Source organism: Pelodiscus sinensis, chromosome 6 (assembly GCF_052426305.1).
Source record: "Pelodiscus sinensis isolate ZL-2025 chromosome 6, ASM5242630v1, whole genome shotgun sequence".
Lineage (NCBI taxonomy): Eukaryota > Metazoa > Chordata > Testudines > Trionychidae > Pelodiscus > Pelodiscus sinensis.
The window spans coordinates 45,824,854-45,842,991 of NC_143057.1; positions in this window are offsets into that span (position 1 = coordinate 45,824,854).

An 18,138-nucleotide genomic window follows, 5' to 3' on the forward strand; every position below is an offset into this window, starting at 1 on the left:
TAACCATTTTTAAGATCTATAGTTTGCTAGTAGTTAAGAAATAGAGCAATTGCCATTGTAACCATATGATTTATAAGCTTCTTTAATAAACCTGTAACTGTTTAAGCTTTAACCTGACTCCTTCAGTTGCTGTAACAGAACCAAGCACAATTTAAAAGAACTTCAGCCGGTCTTAAGGGACAGATATAGGGAGAGCTTGGGCATTTGGATTTGTGTCACTCCCAGGTGGCAGATCCGTTGGGGCACTTCTCAGCCTCTGCCTAGCTGCCCGCTGCGAAGGAATCACAGATTCTAGCAGCTAAAATCTGAAGTGTAATAAGCTCTCCCTGTACACTTATTGGGCACCCGTCAACCTCCTCCAGGTTGCCTGCTGCAAGGGACCCCGGTCTCAGCAGTTAAAGTCTCGGGTGTATAGTACACACACAGTATAGGAAGAGCTTGGGCGTTTGGATTTGTGTCACACCCAGGTGGCAGAATCCCCTGGGGCATCTTTCAGTCTTTCCCCAAGGCTGCCCGCTGCGAAGGAGTTATGAATTCTAGCAACTGAAATCTAAGGTGTTATAAGCTCTCCCTGTACACTTCTTGGGCACCCGTCAGCCTCCTCCAGGTTGCCTGCTGCAAGGGACCCTGGTCTCAGCAGTTAAAGTCTCGGGTGTATAGCACACACCACTCACTGCCCTGACTGTCGGCTGACACAGAGGCACAAACAGATTAAAGGATTTTCCCAGGGTCACATAGGACATCTGACAGAGCCAGGAATGGAATCCCCAGATCTCCTGAATCCCGTTGTAATATGCCAAAGCATTTCTTATTGCATCAATGATTAGGTCATCCTATCTTGACTTCCTGGAATTCATTAAAATAGGGAAAAAGGGTAAGTTGATAACCTGGCATGGTATGGAATAAGAAGTATACAAAAGTATGTGCCTAAAACATGGAGGCTAGAATTATCCTAGGAATAGTGAATAATGAAACCTAAAACCAGGACAGTTTCTATTGTGTTTCAGAATAAAAATAATCCTTCTTCATTACAAGCCAGTAGACTCATAGACTTCTCATATTTCTTGTTTTCTTCTAACTCTATCTGTTCGCTCTATTGTAGAGATTCCCCTGTGAAATGGCATCTCACTTCCCAGGCTGCATAGGACTGGAAAATATATCAGCAGAAACCTCAACACGCCATAATTTATTTTTAATAGTCCTTTCAACTGATTATTAAAATAGTGCAAAGAAGCTGGCTTTGTACATCTAAAGAAATATGTGGTTGCTAGAAAGAGCCTTTTATATTGAATCAGCCAAGAGTCACCTCAGCTGTTAGTCAGTTCTTACAAGAAGTTAAAATCTTGTCATCCAATCCAGATTTTTACATTAATGACCAGCAGTTATTACCACATCTTCAAAATCTGGTGTAAATGATGTTCCCACTATCTTCATGGTGCCTCTCTTAGGAATTCACCTGTTGGCTATTTTTAAAAGGTGCACTAGAGGGAGTTTGACAGAGAGAGGTCTACAATGGTCAAGCAGACCCGCAACACCTGTGCCAGCATTGCTTCTGCCTCCTCCACCTGTGCCGGTAGCCAGACAGAGTGCCTGAGCATGGATGCCTCTACCCAGATCCTGGTGTGGTTTTGCAGGCACTGTGGCTGGCAGTTCCCACTTACTGATATCCAGGCTGGGGAAATCATCCAGTGTGAAAGGTGCCTGCTGGTGGAATCTCTCAGGCAGCAGGTGGGAGAGCTACAGGAGGAGTTGGCTAGGCTAAGGAGCACCCGAATCCATGAGCAATTCCTGGATCGTGTTCATGAGGAGACTGCTGAGGTAGCTGTCCCAGAACACAGGAGTGCGGACACACCACTGGTGGAGGAGGAGACAAGTCAGGGTGGACACTGGCAGCTGGTTACTTCTGGCAGCAGGCACTGCTCCATCCCTGCTCCAAACCCTCCTGCCATGGTACTAGGAAACCATTATGCTCTTCTTTATACAGGAGATAAGGAATCACAATGGAGGAGGAGAAGCCTTGTACCCCCAAGGCTGGGAGGTCTGCTGCCACCACTGTGAATAGGAAACGTAGGGTAGTGGTGGTCGGAGACTCTCTTCTGAGGGGATTGGAGGCGCTCATCTATCGCCCTGACATTTCATCTTAGGAGGTATGCTGTCTGCTGGGGGCCCGTATCCGAGATGTTATGGAGGCATTGTCAAGGATTATCCGGCCCTTTGACTACTACTCCATACTACTCATCCATGTGGGCACAAATGATACTGTGAGGTGTGACACTCAGAGGATAAAGAGTGACTACAGGGCTCTGGGAATACGGGTGAAGGAGATTGGAGTGCAGATGGTATTCTCTTTGATCCTTCCTGTTGAAGGTAGGGGCCCAGGCAGAGACAGGTGCATCCTGGAGGTGAATGCCTGGCTGAGGAGATGGTGTCTCCGGGAGGGCTTTGGCTTCCTCGACCACAGGATGCTATTCCAGGAAGGATTGCTGGGCAGAGATGGTGTTCAACTTTCGAGGAGAGGGAAGATCCTATTTGGACACAGACTGGCTAACCTAGTGAGGACGGCTTTAAATGAGGTTTGACGGGGACAGGTGAGCAAAGCCCATGGGTAAGTGGAGAACATGGAGACATGGGAGATGGGTCAGAAATGGGAGGGAGCATGAGCTATAATGGCAGAGAGAAAGGAGGGTCAGGGCAAAACTGGGAGGAAAGGTCAAATCAGTATCTTAGATGCCTATAAACAAATGCAAGAAGTATGGGAAACAAGCAGGAAGAACTGGAAGTGCTAATAAATAAGTACAATTATGTCGTGACATTGCTGGCATCACAGAAACTTGGTGGGATAATACACATGATTGGAATGTTTGTATAGAAGGGTACAGCTTGCTCAGGAAGGATAGACAAGGATAAAAGGGAGGAGGTGTTGACTTATATATTGAAAATGAACACACTTGGAGTGAGGTAGAGATGGACATAGGAGAAGGAAGTGTTGAGAGTCTCTGGGTTAGGCTAAAATGGATTAAAAACAAGGGTGATGTCATGCTAGGAGTCTACTACAGGCCACCTACCCAGGTGGAAGAAGTGGGTGAGGCTTTTTTTAAACAACTAACAAAATCATCCAAAGCCCAAGATTTGGTGGTGATGGGGGACTTCAACTATCCAGATATATGTTGGGAAAATCACACTGCAGATCACAGACTATGCAATAAGTTCTTGGACTGCATTGGAGACAACTTTTTATTTCAGAGGTTGAAAAAGCTACCAGGGGAAGCTGTTCTAGATTTGATCCTCACAAATAGGGAGGAAATGGTTGAGAATTTGAAAGTGGAAGGCAGCTTGGGTGAAAGTGATCATGAAATCATAGAGTTCACAATTCTAAGGAAGGGTAGAAGGGAGAACAGCAAAATAGAGACAATGGATTTCAGGAAGGCGGATCTTGGTAAGCTCAGAGCGCTGATAGGTAAGGTCTCATTGGAATCAAGACTGAGAGGAAAAACAACTGAGGAGAGTTGGCAATTTTTCAAAGGGACATTGTTAATGGCCCAAAAGCAAGCTATTCTGCTGTGTTGGAAAGATAGAAAATATGGCAAAAGACTTCCTTGGCTTAACCACGAGATCTTGAATGATCTAAAAATAAAAAAGGAGTCATATAAAAATGGAAAGTAGGACAAATTACAAAGGATGAATATAGGCAAACAACACAGGAATGCAGGGGCAAGATTAGAAAGGCAAAGGCACAGAAAGAGCTGAAACTAGCTATGGGAATAAAGGGAAACAAGAAGACTTTTTATAAATACATTAGAAGCAAATGGAAGACCAAGGACAGGATAGACCTACTGGTCAGTGACGAGGGAGAAACAATAACAGGAAACTTGGAAATGGCAGAGATGCTTAATGACTTCTTTGTTTTGGTCTTCACCAAGAAGTCTGAAGGAATGCCTAACATAGTGAATGCTATAGGAAGGGGGGAGGTTTAGAAGATAAAATAAAAAAAGAACAAGTTAAAAATCACCTAGAAAAAATAGATGCCTGCAAGTCACCAGGGCCTGATGAAATGCATCCTAGAATACTCAAGGAGCTGATAGAGGAGGTATCTGAGCCTCTAGCTATCATCCATAGAAAATCATGGGAGACAGGAGAGATTCCAGAACACCGGAAAAGGGCAAATATAGTACCGATTTATAAAAAGGGAAATAAGAACAACCCAGGAAACTACAGATCAGTTAGTTTAACTTCTGTGCCAGGGAAGATAACTGAGCAAGTAATTAAGGAAATCATCTGTTAACACTTAGAAGGTGGCAAGGTGATAGGGAACAGTCAGCATGGATTTGTAAAGAACAAATCATGTCAAACCAATCTGATAGCTTTATTTGATAGGATAACGAGACTTGTGGATAAGGGAGAAGCAGTGGATGTGGTATACCTTGACTTTAGTAAGGCATTTGATACAGTCTTGCATGATATTCTTATCAATAAACTAGGCAAATACAACTTAGATGGGGCTACAATAAGGTGGGTGCATAACTGGCTGAATAACCATACTCAGAGAGTAGTTATTAATGGTTCACAATCCTGCTGGAAAGGTATAACAAGTGGGATTCCACAGGGGTCTGTTTTGGGACTGACTCTGTTCAATATCTTCATCAACGATTTAGATATTGGGTCATCAAACACTGGAATAAATTGCCCAGGGAGGTTATGGAATCTTCATCTCTGGAGATATTTAAGAGTAGGTTAGATAAATGTCTATCAGGGATGATCTAGACAGTATTTGGTCCTGCCATGAGGGCAGGGGACTGGACTCAATGACCTCTTGAACTCCTTTCTAGTCCTAGTATTCTATGATTCTATACCAAGTATATAATAATAAAGCAAGGTACCTGTCTCTTACAGATAAAAAAGGGTTTTAAAAATCATAGTAAGCCTCAGATAAATCTGGTAGGTAACATATATTACCGTGTCATTTATTGGTTACTGTCACTATTAAGGATATTGATATGCCCATAGGGAGATATTAATAATTAACATATAAGGCCTATTCAAAGCCCATTGAAGACAGTAGTAGTCTTTTCATTAGCTTCCAAGGGTGTTGTAGCAGGCCCATATGATACTTTTTGCCCATAGATCTCAAAGTCCTTTGCAAAGAAGTATAGGTATTTTATCTCTATCTCATAGAGGGGGACTCAGAGTCACAGAGAGGTGAAGGACATTCCAAGATGATTTTATGGTACATAGTTCAATTTGTTTGTTACTCAAAATCCTATCTAAGAATTACTTTTGACAATATTGGTGCTAAGAAGAGAACCTATTTCAGTTTAGAAATGCTTGTATTAACATTTCACATTTTATGCACACATAACTACTATTGGTGTGAAAACTTGATAATGGAGTGAATATAAGGTAAATATAAGTGCCAAAGTTTTTAAATATTTGTTTAATAGTCAATTAGTATACAGGGGGATTTAGTAAACATGGATAGTGTAAAATATACTGTATTTAAAACCTCCTGTGATGGAGTGTCTGCCCTGCACTGGCTCTTTAAGGGTTAAAACCCAGCCTGGGAGGGGGATGGAGCTGTAGAGCCAGCAGCTGTGGCCAGTATGAGCCAATTAGGTCCCATTTGAGGGTAGTATAAATAAAGGTTCCAGGAGGGGCAGAAACACACTCTTGCTGTAGCTGGGGAACAGGCGGGACCTAGCTGCCAGAGAAGCAGACGGCTTCCTGATTTAGAGCAGGGCTCAGGAAAGGCAGGCTCCCAGGCTGCAGGTGCTGAAGCAAGGCTTCAGGGTACTAGGGCTGTAGGGAGGCCGCTAAGATAGGGAAAAGCAGCAGATCCACACCTCCTTGAAGGGGAGGACCTCAGAGTGTGGGGCACTATGGTATGGCAGTACCCAGGTGGGAGGAATGTGGGTCCTAATACACAGAGGTAGGAGAATAACCAGTAAGAACAGGTGAGACACTAGCCAGAAGGGGGTGCTCCAGCACCAAAGAGCTAATCCTCGAGTGGCCAGTAGGAGGCGCCTGTGGTGGTGAGTGCTCGCCCTATTACACCTCCTCATATATGTTAGTCAAAGTTAGTAAAATGACATAGACGTTGGTTAAAAGCTCTGAAAATTGTCCCTGTACCTTGTCTAATGTTGTGTTACGGGTAGAATTTAAAGTGTGTATGTATAGTAAAAGTCATACATTTTAGAGGAGTTTCTTTAAGCCTTCAAGCTAAGCTTTTTGGACTTTTTATCCTTTCAAGATATGATCATAAGGATTTAGCTTGACTTTTAATTCATGACTTAAAAAGAGCTAGAAGGTATGACGTGTTTGTAGCTGCAGACATGCTCTATACACTGCAAGGAACAGAGGAAAGGATCCTGTTTTTCAGGAATTATATGTAGGCTACTGTTATCTGGTTAGTGCTGGTCTTATATCTATGCTGAGCTGGTCTATGGTATTCAGCAGGAAACTTACCCAGGTGAAGGAATTATTCTGGTTGACATCTAAAGGAGCCTGGTGCACTTTCAATAAACATTAAATTAGATTTTTCTCTGGTTCCTTACCATTCTTCCATTTCAGGTGCTGTCATCTGTGCCATTTTTGCCTAAATTAACCTCAGTATTTGTGGTATTACTTGAAGTTTCCTGCACTTAAATATATACTCTACTGTAATTTACTAATGTAAACATTCTTACATATCTAAAACAACTGGTACATTTATAAAGGTGACCACTGTCTCAGTTCAGATTAGGATTAGAAATTTAGGACCGTAAATGCAACATTTTTTTTCTTTACCCTTACAGATGAAAATCTAGCCATTGATATGTCAACTTGATGCCTTCATTTGTTCAGTGCTAAAACTTACTCATTGTTTTGTTTATGGCAGAATTGTATGCACTCAAATTACTCTTAAGAGTAATTTGCAGGGGAAAGGTACTATAGATTCTATTTTTTAGAAACTTTTAATTGCTAAATGTCACAGGCCAGATTTAAGGAAATGCATTTGCAAATTTTGCAGTTTCTTACATTTGTCAGACAGAAAGAACTTGAGTGTCTTTGTGGTCATATTATTGAGGTGTGCTGAAAATTTGCCCAACAATGTCTAACTATGATGGGCAGGCTCAATAAAAAAAAAAAAAAAGTATAGTAAACATAGATTTTATGCTGTTGATATAAGTTGGGCCCAAATTTTTAGAGGCTGTCTTTTGTAAAGTCCTAAAGTACTTCACTTCAACTCAGACTTGATTTTTCAGAGTCCGCTGTCATCCATAAATTCAGAGCCTGATTCACTTTCATTAATTAACTTGGAAAGATTGCCACTTGGCTTCAGTGAGTTTTTAATCTGGTTCATGAGGCTGGTATTTGAGAGGTGAAAGAAACAATGAAAGATCCATGATCATAATGGAATAATGAGATGACATGAGTTATTGTGGATCAAGGACAAGAAAAAAACCTATAGATTTTTTTAAGAGAATAGTAATGTAAATAGTTTCTGCTAAAAGTTGTCTTAAAAAAACCACTCTGTCCATACCAGACATTGAAACTGAATTAGAAGTATACTAACTGTGAGTACTAGTTGAGATGGTGTAGTATGTTATAGTTTTGTGTGCTGCTAATAGATTGGACCTGGATATTTTTTCCCTTCGTGATGCTTACAAGGCCATTTTCTTTTTATTAGGTGTTACACTCTGAAATTTCTTGTGAAAGGAAAGAAGTGTGTAATTACATTGAACCCCATTGATTTATTTAGAAGCACATAGCTCCAAACAAATGAGAATACCAGCGGCAAGATTTGTCTGTTAAGAACACAATGATACTTCAAGCTGTGCTAATGTTGCTAAATGAATGATAACATGATCCTAATAATCCTCTCAGAGACAGAGTTTATACAGATCCTTACTAGAGACACATTATTTAAACAGTGATCATTAATAAGGTCCAAGTGCTGAAAATGGCCATCAGATTGTGTTCTGTGCAATTCCTTTGCAGTGTCTATGAGGCTATTGGAAAAGATAATGAAGACAGAAAATTATGGGAAGAAGAAAACAATAAGCATGCAGTTTCCATTCTGAAACATCAGAAGTCGAAAGGCTTCCATAGGAAAGCACTAACTGAGGAACTGATTGGTTGAGTAATCTGGAGAGTGGTTTTGTGTGTGAGTAAAATTAGCTCTGTCCTTCTTATTACATGTGATTTTAAATGGGCCATATTACGTTGAGAGTCACACAATATAGTTTTGGATAATTTAGAAATGCATGTATCAGTGAAGTAATGAATGGCAAACTATTCAGGGTTGGAATAAGATTATAAGGGGAGGACTTGGGCATGACTGTATTAGAGGAAAATCATGAGAATACTGGAAGGTGAAAGGGGAGATGATATCAGGGCATTAATGGGAAGGGAGCCAGAGCTCCTTATTTCAGTATTTAAAAATGTGGAGACCTATGGGCATGAGTAGTAGACTGACAGGGAGACTTCAGCATTCAGATGATACCAAAGTTTTCAGTCCTTCATTTCCAAGCACTGACTGTCAAGATGCCTGTGTATCTCTATGTGGCACCAGTGTGGATAATTTATCATTGTTTTCAAGGGCATAAAAGGATTAGATTGATAACAGTCTGGTTCTCCCATAAGCAGATAAAATTTGGGAGACAACCTTTTTTTAGTCCATTTTGTTGAACTATGGTCTCAGTAATTTGGCAGGCTGCAAATACATTCATCATAGTGGATCAGGAAAGAGGAACAGTCTTCCTTCAGATCTTCTTTGCATTGGGGCAATTTTTAAACATCTTTAGGCACTTAGCTACCATTGATTTCCTTTAAAAATCTGGTCCTTTGTTCAGAAAGAAAGGTTAATGTCATATGAATGTGATTATGGGTTTATTTTTAGAATCTTTCATTATAGCCTAGATGAATAGGGGGAAAAAGTCTCTAAAAGTTAGCCAGTCAATTCTTAATGAGGTGATTCAGTTTGTCCAGTTTTCAAAATGTGTAATAGACCATTTATAGTTAAGCATAAGATGCTTGGCAATTCAGCCATTGCTCTGGTGGTACTATCCCTTTTTGTCTATAAGTTTATCAACATTTTAATTTCAAGCTAAAGGTTTATCATCTACCTGTAGGTTAAAGCAATTTGCATCACTATGTATCCTCAGAAATCTACTAGCATGCACATATGTGGATTTTTCAAATATACTCTGATGTGCATAAGCATCTATCAGGTTCCAACTGAGCCCTAAGGAAATGTGTGCAGAATTTTTATTTGACATTTTCTTTAAGATAATTTCTTTTCCTTTTATGTACTTCATATTATTAGGTGATCACAGAGAATAAAATTGAACTCATATGAAACTTTATAGAATTAAATTTTGCTTTTTAATAATTTGCAAGCAGTAAAATTATGTAAAGACTCTGGACCAAATTCTTGAATGAAACTTTAGCCTTGCTAAAGTCAGTGGGAGTATTGCCATTTGCTTCACTGGGACCAGGAATTCACTCCAGACCTCAGTCACACTGGTGTAAATTAGGAATAACTTCAGTGAAGCTTCAACGGGTAGCTGTGTTAGTCTGTATCTGTAAAAATGAGGAGTCCTGTGGGAACCTAGCTCAGGTCTTACGCTAGGTCTTTATTCGGAAATAGCCCCTCTAATGTAAAATTTATAAGCGGAGTGTCCACGCTACCAAGCTTGTTACAGTAAAACTCCATTAGTCCGGCATCCAATGCTCTGGGACTCCTGATGGTCCGGCACCATCAGGAACCCGGAAGTGCTGGGGCAGCCGGACAGGCTTCCCCCATAGCGCTGCCCCTCGGGGCTGCGGGACCAACCCGGCAGCACCCCAGCTGCTCTTGGGGACGCCTGGGGCAGAGCAGCTGGAGTGCTGCCGGGTTGGTCCCTCAGTGCCAAAGGACCAACCCGGCAGCACCCTAGCTGCTCTATTGCAGGCATCCCCTATTCAGCTGCTGCTGAAACTGACCAGCAGCAGCTGAATAAGGGATGCCTGGGGCAGAGCCAGACTATCGTAAGGGGGTGCTATGAGGGGTCTGGGGTGGCATCCCCTCCCACCCCACTCCAGACCCCTCATAGCCCCCCCTTCTGATAGTCCACCATATCTGATAATCCGGCACCCCCTGGGTCCTAAAGGTGCTGGATTATCGGAAGTTTACTGTATTTCGAAATAATGGGCTGCTTAATTTAAAGTCTGTATTCCTGTTTTTCATCAGAATGAACACTTTAGTGCTGCTATTTCAAAAAAACTACTCCCCAGAGTAATTCAAACAAATTACTTCCAGGGCTTCCTGGGGCTCTAAGGGTACGTCTAGAATACAGGCTTTTGTCGACAGAAGTTTTGTCGACAGATACTGTCAACAAAGCTTCTGTCGACAAAGAGCGTCTAGACTACATCCAGTTCTGTTGACAAAGCAAGCCACTTTGTCGACATGACAGTGTAGACGCAAAGGACAGTGTAGATGCAATAACGCCTTCAGTTGACAGAATTCTGTCGACAAAAGGCATTGTTCCTTGTAGAATGAGGTTTACCGCCATCGACAAAACTGCTGAGTTCTGTCGATGTTATGTCAACAGAACTCAGTGGCAGTGTAGATGCAGGTATAGTTTTGTCGACAAAAGTCCACTTTTGTCGACAAAACCTTGTAGTCTAGACACACCCTAAGTTCAAGGTAATGCATCTACATTAACAGAGCCTGTCTTGGACTAATTTTGAGGTTCCCTGTAGTGTGGACACAGTAGTTCAATTTTGTTAAATTGGTAGTTAAGTTGAATATACTAATTTTGAAATAGTTTCCTAGTGTAGACATGGCCTCAGAGCCTAACAGATTTATTAGGGCACAAGCTTTCATCAGACGAATTAGAGTGGAATTTACAGAGACAGAGTATATATATATTGTGTATATGAGGCTAATCGAGTCAGGGTGACTGTCTCATTCACAGCATTTGGTATGGAGATGTGAATATCAAAATAAAGGAAATAGCCTTTTAAGTGCATTAACCAGTTAAAATCCCTATTCAGTCCTAAATTGAATGTACTGAATTTGCAGTGAAGCATGTGGTGTAAGTATTAACTATGTAGGTTAGATGGTTTCATTTTACTGTATTTTTGCCAGTAGAAGGAACAGCTGTAAGGTATTTTGAGAGACAGAATGTTAAGGTCTCTATTACTCTTTAATCTTTATATACATTCTTTCTTTTTTTGTTTTCCTGAATCTGATAGTTTTAATATCTGAAAAAATACAATGTGCTCCTTGCACAATAAAAAACATAACCAAGATCAAAGTCCAGCTCAATTTCTCAAAATTAGATAATCTAATCTAATGTCAAATATCCCTGCTAGAAGACACAAAAAAAAAAAAAAAAAAAAAAAAAAGAGAGAGAATACCCAGAAGTCTTTGTTGGTTGAACTTTTCTTTGTCAGAAGGGTGGCTTTATAATGAAAATGATACTCAAGATAAGGAATAGCATTTACTTTACTGTCATGAAACATTTTCCAATGTTCTTTTTCATAAAATTGATCAAACAGTTTTGCTAAATAAAACAGTAGAAAGACAGGGAATTTAATTAAGAGGGTGAAAGCAAGAATTATAGGATTTCATCACCTGCAAGTAGACTGATTCATGTTGCAAATATATTTCCTTGCCTTATATAGTAATTTTATAAGAAGTGGTAGCTGCAGTGTTTGTGTTGGTTTATAAGTATGGGATTGGGAGGAGACAAGAGAGTCAGGAAGTGAACTGAAAGACCTAGAATATGGCTTAAGTCAAATGAAGCCTGCTTTATTTTGTATTAATGCACACCACATGGGATTTCTAAACATATTTATAAGCCTTCCTACCACTAACTTTCAGTAAATAAATCATTCACCTTTAATCTCTTTTAATTATTTATTTATTTATTTATTTTGCCAAGAGCATATATGCATACATATTATACCACTCTGATGAAACCCTACTTGTCAAGAGAAAATCTTTCCCAGCTAAGCAGGACCAAAGTTAGCCACCTTTGGTAGAATGCAAATCTTTTATTCAATTTTTTTTGTATTGATTATACTTGCAACAACATCTTAAAGCATGTGGTTGCACCTAAAAGATACTGTAGCTGCCAGACCTTTGAAAACAGCTGCTTTTCTTGCACAGCTGTGCTTGCAGAGAAAGATTACCCTTACTTTGCTCATTTCTGCTGTGGAGCAAATCAGGGAGTAGCTCCAATAGCCTCATGAATCCTCCTGTCTCCATCAGGTTTTCTCTGTGTTTAACAGTCCTCACATTAGCCAAGAAAATGTATTCATGGTTAGTATGTGGGCTATGTAGCATTTTCTATTTACTTCCTGTGACCAGTAACTACAGGGTTGTTCCTTAGCAACCCAAACTTGTTTACAATTTTTTGTTGCTTTTATTTTTGGAACATTCCAGGTATTGTTTTTTTTTTAATTTTATCTTCATGTATGTGTGCCTATAATAGAAGATACAGGTTTTTTAATTAAAACACATGGGATGGATGAGTTTTCATTGGCCCAAAGTAAATCTGACATTTTTCAGGCCAAAATTTGTCCAAGCCAAAATTTATATAGCGATGGAAACTGTCCCTTATATATATATACAAAAAAGCTAGTTCAGTCTTCAGCATAGAAGACACAACCTCCTCATTACACTGGGCCAGGATTTCTTCTTATTTACATGGAGTTTTCACCCAATAACTCCAGTAACTTTAATGAAGCTATTGGTGTTTTTCATTGGTGTAAGGGAGAGGAGGGTCAGTCTCATTGTATTATAATGTGTAAAACAGATATTACCAAGTTAGGAAACATAACTGATCAGTTTATTTCAAAAAGTCCATAAGAATTGCACAGAGGTAGCTGAATGTGCTCCTTGGGTCTTTGCATAATAATCAGTGTCTTCCGATCAATACAAGCTATTGTAGAATAGCTTGAGCTGAGAGACCGTGGTTCTCCACTCTGTTTTTGCACAATTCAAATCACAAGCGAAGAAATTCCACATTGCGCTGCACTTTATTTCTCACAGGAAAAATGTATTGCCTCTTGTTGAATCCTGTCTGACTAGCTGCTTTTGAACAGTCAGACTAGTCCTTGGAGTTGGCAGATGGGGTCTGACATATATTCTCAATGTCATCTAATTATCTGCTATTCAAAACACTATCTGAGCAACTGAGAATACTCCTAGGAAAGTTGGAGAGGTGTTGAAAGATTGGGTTGCCTTCAGTACCTGGATGTGAACCAGCATTATATTCCCCAACCCATCCAAACTTTGCAGAGTTGTTGAGTGAATTTCCCAATGTCTGACAGAAACTGAAGCATGGATGAAAGCTGACTGGCTGAGGCTTCCTCTAGACTGCTGGCTTTTTGCACAAGAAGCTCTTGTTGAAAGATATCTCGTGCAAGACGTTTTTGTGGAAGAGTGCATCCATGCTCCAAAAGCACATAAAAAAAGTGATGCGCTTTTGTGAAAGAGTGTCCAGACTGAATGGACTCTCTCTTGAAAGTAAGCACTGATTGATATGCATAGAATGGGCACCTGTGCTTTTTCCTCTTTCCTCTTTTTGCATAAAAACCTCTCTTTCCTCATCCTCACACACCTTTTTGTGAAAGGACTCTTTCACAAAAAGACATTCTTCCTTGTCAAAAGAGGAATACCAATTGCACAAAAACTCCTCTATTCTTTCATTTCTCTTGCGCAAAAATATGCTTGAGGTATGGACACACCGAGTTTCTGCAGAAAAATGGCAGTTTTTTGCAAAAACTCTGTAGTGCAGACATAGCCTGAGTCTCAGCTACCTATCTTGAGTATTTCTGATATTCCTATCTCTGTTGTATCTAAACCATGAACAAACAACTATTTTGGTAGTAATATAGGCGACGTCTACACTACAGGGTTTTTGCGCAAAAGCAGCTGTTTTTGTGTAAAAACCCACGGAGCATCCATACCTCAAGCACATTTTTGTGCAAGAAAATTTATAGTAGAATGGCAGAACAGAGGGCTTTTTGCAGTGTAGGTATACCTCTTTCTATGAGGAATAACCCCTTTTTGCGCAAGAATTCTTGCGCAAAAAGGTGTGTGGGTGTTCAACAGGGGCTTCTTGCACAAAAATAGCCTATCTGAAAAACACAGGTGCTCTGATGGACATTCTGCTAATGGCCATCTGAGCTTTCTTGCACAAGAGCGTCCATACAGTGTGGACGCTTTCTTGTGCAAAAGCGCATCACTTTTGCGATATGCTTTTGTAGTGTTGATACACTTTTTGCAAAGATTTCTTCTGCAAAAAGTTTCTTGCACAAAAAGCCTGCAGTGTAGACATAGCCATAGTGTCTAAAAGAGAGAAAGGGATCACATCTCTCAGCCTCGTCTGGAAAGTCCAGATTGTTTTGTTTTTTTCTTTTCCCGCCCTCCCTTTCTTCCTTTGCACATCTTGGCAGGGTGGGCACCACCTTACACTTCAAAGGCAAAACAAGTTTTTCCTATGAATTAAATGACCCGCTATAGAAATAAGGACTAGTGCTTGTGAACAAAATCTAGCAAACACATGCCAGAATAAGACATGGGAGTTGATTTACCGCTATTTTATTCCAGCTTTGTGTGTCTGAAATAAATGTAGCTATGTCAAAACTGAAGTACTAGTGGCGAATTGGGCATATTATGGTTGTAAGTATAGCTTCCATTCTCAAAGCACAAAGAAAAGGGAAAGGCATTTTATTTTATAAATCTTATGCCAGTAATATATCAAACTGGTGTCAGCCAGCAGGTTTCCAGGGAAATGCATCCCCAAATTATATCATAGCTAATTAACTTTTTTTTGACTGGATTTGTGTGAGAAATGTGAAAACAAAATACAGCACTGGTGATTACCTCTACATCTATCCCCAAGCATTGTTTAAGCTGCATGAATGGATTCACTGAGGTCGAGAATTCAGCAGCTGTTCAACAGAGCAGAGTGACACTGCACAGCAGTTCAGCACAGTTTCCAATTAAAATGGCAAGGGGGAATTAGGGAGGCAGAATGTATCTACTAAATACAGTATTCATCTATATTATCAGGCTAACACCTGGCTTTTTGCAACTTGTGCAATGGGATCTTTAATGATCACAAGTGGTCAGAATCTCAATTTTTTTTTAAACATCTCTTCAAAAAGACAGCATTTCCTGCAACAGAGTTATAGTCCTTCAGGAATACTGCTCAGAAAGAAGATTGCCACTTTCTAATCATTAACACCCCTTTCTGCAGCATTCACTCAAGGTTTTCCCTGGAAATTTTCCATCCAAGTATTAATGAGGCCCAAGTCTGTTTAGCCTGGAAGATCTGACAAGATCATAGCCTGAAGCAGTGTCCTGTAGGCCATATTGACTAAATCAAAATAAAAAAATATTGCTAGGAGTATGAAGAAACCATGTGCGGTCAGTGTTCAAAAACACTTTGTTCTTGAGCTCATGAGCCAGAATATTGTGTCCACGAGACCATTCTGCTTTTTCATTTGTTTAATTGATTTTTTTTCTCTGGTATTTTGTTCTCCCCAGGGAATAAAAGATAATATTATTGAAAACATAAAAGGCCAAGGCATCTGAACTTTCATATGGTCAAATCATATTAAATGAACAGGACTCCGACTTCAGGAATAATACCAACTTTACAAAGTTCAAGGTGAACATTCAGTATGAACCTTTGTGAACTTCCACACAATTGGTCTCAAAATTACCTCCTTGGATGCTGCTATATGCACCAATTACTTTCAGGAAGTGTTTCTGTCTAATGGGGCCGCAGATACATCCTGATATCCCATTCATCTGAATAGTTGAAACACTGGAGAAGATACTGGATGAATCAATTCAGCATTAGCAGAAGGCAGGACTAAATATGTTAGGTCTTTCCCAGTACTAATGGCCAGGGCTTGACAATTAACGTAATTGTCGTAATTGTGCAGCACTGTCAGCGCATGCACAGCAGCATGCGGCTGGCGAGCCAGGCTCGCCGTCACTTGGCAAGCCTGCTAATGGCTATGATTGTATTACAAGTAGAGGTAGACTTAAGAAGTAGTGTTTCCTTAATATATGGCTTAAGGTTAATATTAGGTTTAGATTTAAGGCTAAAAGGTTGAAAATTGAAGTTTGAATTATAATTTGTCTGTAGTTACATCTTTCAGTTCTTGCTCTCATTTGAAAAAAAATCATTCAAGGTCAGCTGTGGTATCCAAATTGAGTGGAAATCTTGTGATTTTGGGCATGGCAGTAAATCTGTATCCTATGCCGTTTTTGTAGTATCTGCCAAATTCTGTTTTATATTATTTCATTATGATTTGAAGAAAGAGCCAGGCAGAGATAATATTGGCCTTGTAGAAAAGGCTGTGAACTGGAACAACAGGCAATATTAATAATCAACTTTTACTCTAATGGTAAAGACAAGCCAATGTTGGGTCAATAATAAGTGAACAAGTACCAGGTGAACATACAAAGGGGTCAAAATATATACATGATCATAATCATTGGTGCATAATCAGTAGGGATGTTAAATATCAGTTAATTGAATAGTCTATTAACCTCATGAATTATTTTTGGTTACTTGTCTATTCTATAGTCCCCAAGGGGTGTGGCCAACAGCCAATGCTCTCTGGCCCCACTCCTGAGGTGCCCCCTGCCACAGCATTGTGGGGTGCCAGGTAGCAGCTGGTCTGCAAGTGGAGCCAGTTTAAAAACCAGCTCCCCTCATGCACCAGCTGCCTGTCGCTCTGTGCTGCTGCCTCTAATATAGGGGCAGCAGCGTGGAGTGGCAGCAGCCCCTGTCCAAGGGGGAAAGAGGGCACTGAGCTCTTAGAGCTCGAACTGAGCCAGGCTGCCTGCCCACCTGGCTCCTAATACACTTTAAATGCAGCGTTGTAACAGGGGTAGGTCCCGGACCTAGCGTGAGCCAGGACTGAGCCTGGCTGCTGACCAGCTTGCTAAAAAATGTATTGGTGCGTAGAGCGGGAGGTGGGGTGGAATGCATGTAGTCTATAGCATAACCTATAAACTTCTGCTTATCAGTTAATCAACTACACTGTTACATCCCTAATCATTCTAACCCACTATTGCACAAAGCTCTTTGGTGAAGCTATGTAATAATTCCTTAAAATGTGAGTGGTATTTTGGGTTATACACTAGGTTAGCTGATTTAGGCTTGATGTGGAGACAGCATTTTGGTGAAAGGCAATGAGAGGATGAAGCAAAAGTGAGGTTCTGCTGAGTAAAATCACTAAGAGCTAAAATCACTAAGAACTGCCTGAGGAAACCCTGGCAGCACAATTAAAAAGCAGCAAACAGCAACTACACTGACAGAGGTGGCGACAGCAACAACCCTCACATGGGGGATGAACTCACCTGAACACACTCTGGGTATGTCTACACTTGCTCCCTACTTCGAACTAGGGAGGCGAATAAAGGCAACCAAAGTTGCTAATGAACAGGGCTCGACAAATAATACAATCTACTCTCCTATGGCGAGTAGATTGCAACCCGAAAGAGCCAGGTTCGGGCGATCTGTGCATGTGCAGCACGATCTGCGCATGCGCAGATCACCGGACAGTGTGGTTGGTGAGCAGGGCGAGCCCTGCTAATGAAGCAGGGGATTTAAATATCTCACGCTTGATTAGCATAGTCGCAGCCAGTCGCCATTTTGGAAATTGACTAACCCGATTTAACTTGCCGCATATAGATGCGGCACTCTGAGAAAAACCCCTTAACTCGAATTAACTTGTACTCCTCATACAATGGTACAATGAGGAGTACCAGTTAATTTGAGTTAAGGGGGTTTTCTCTGAGTACCGCGTCCATACTCAGCAAGTTAAATCGGACTAGTCAATTTCCAAAATGGCGACTGGACGTGACTATGCTAATCAGGTGCGGGATATTTAAATCCTGCGCTTCATTAGCAACTTCGGTCGCCTTCATTTGCCTCCCTAGTTCGAATTAGGGAACAAGTGTAGACGTACCCTCTGGGACTTCACTGATGGAGAAAACCAAATGCAAGTGGTATATTAAAGGAGTTTTTGTCCATTGGACTGTAAAATAGGAGACTGAAGCAAAGGACTATTGCAAAAGACTACTGTGGGGCAGCTGTTTATAGTTTGCATTCTCTTAAATCATTTTTGTGGATTTTTTTT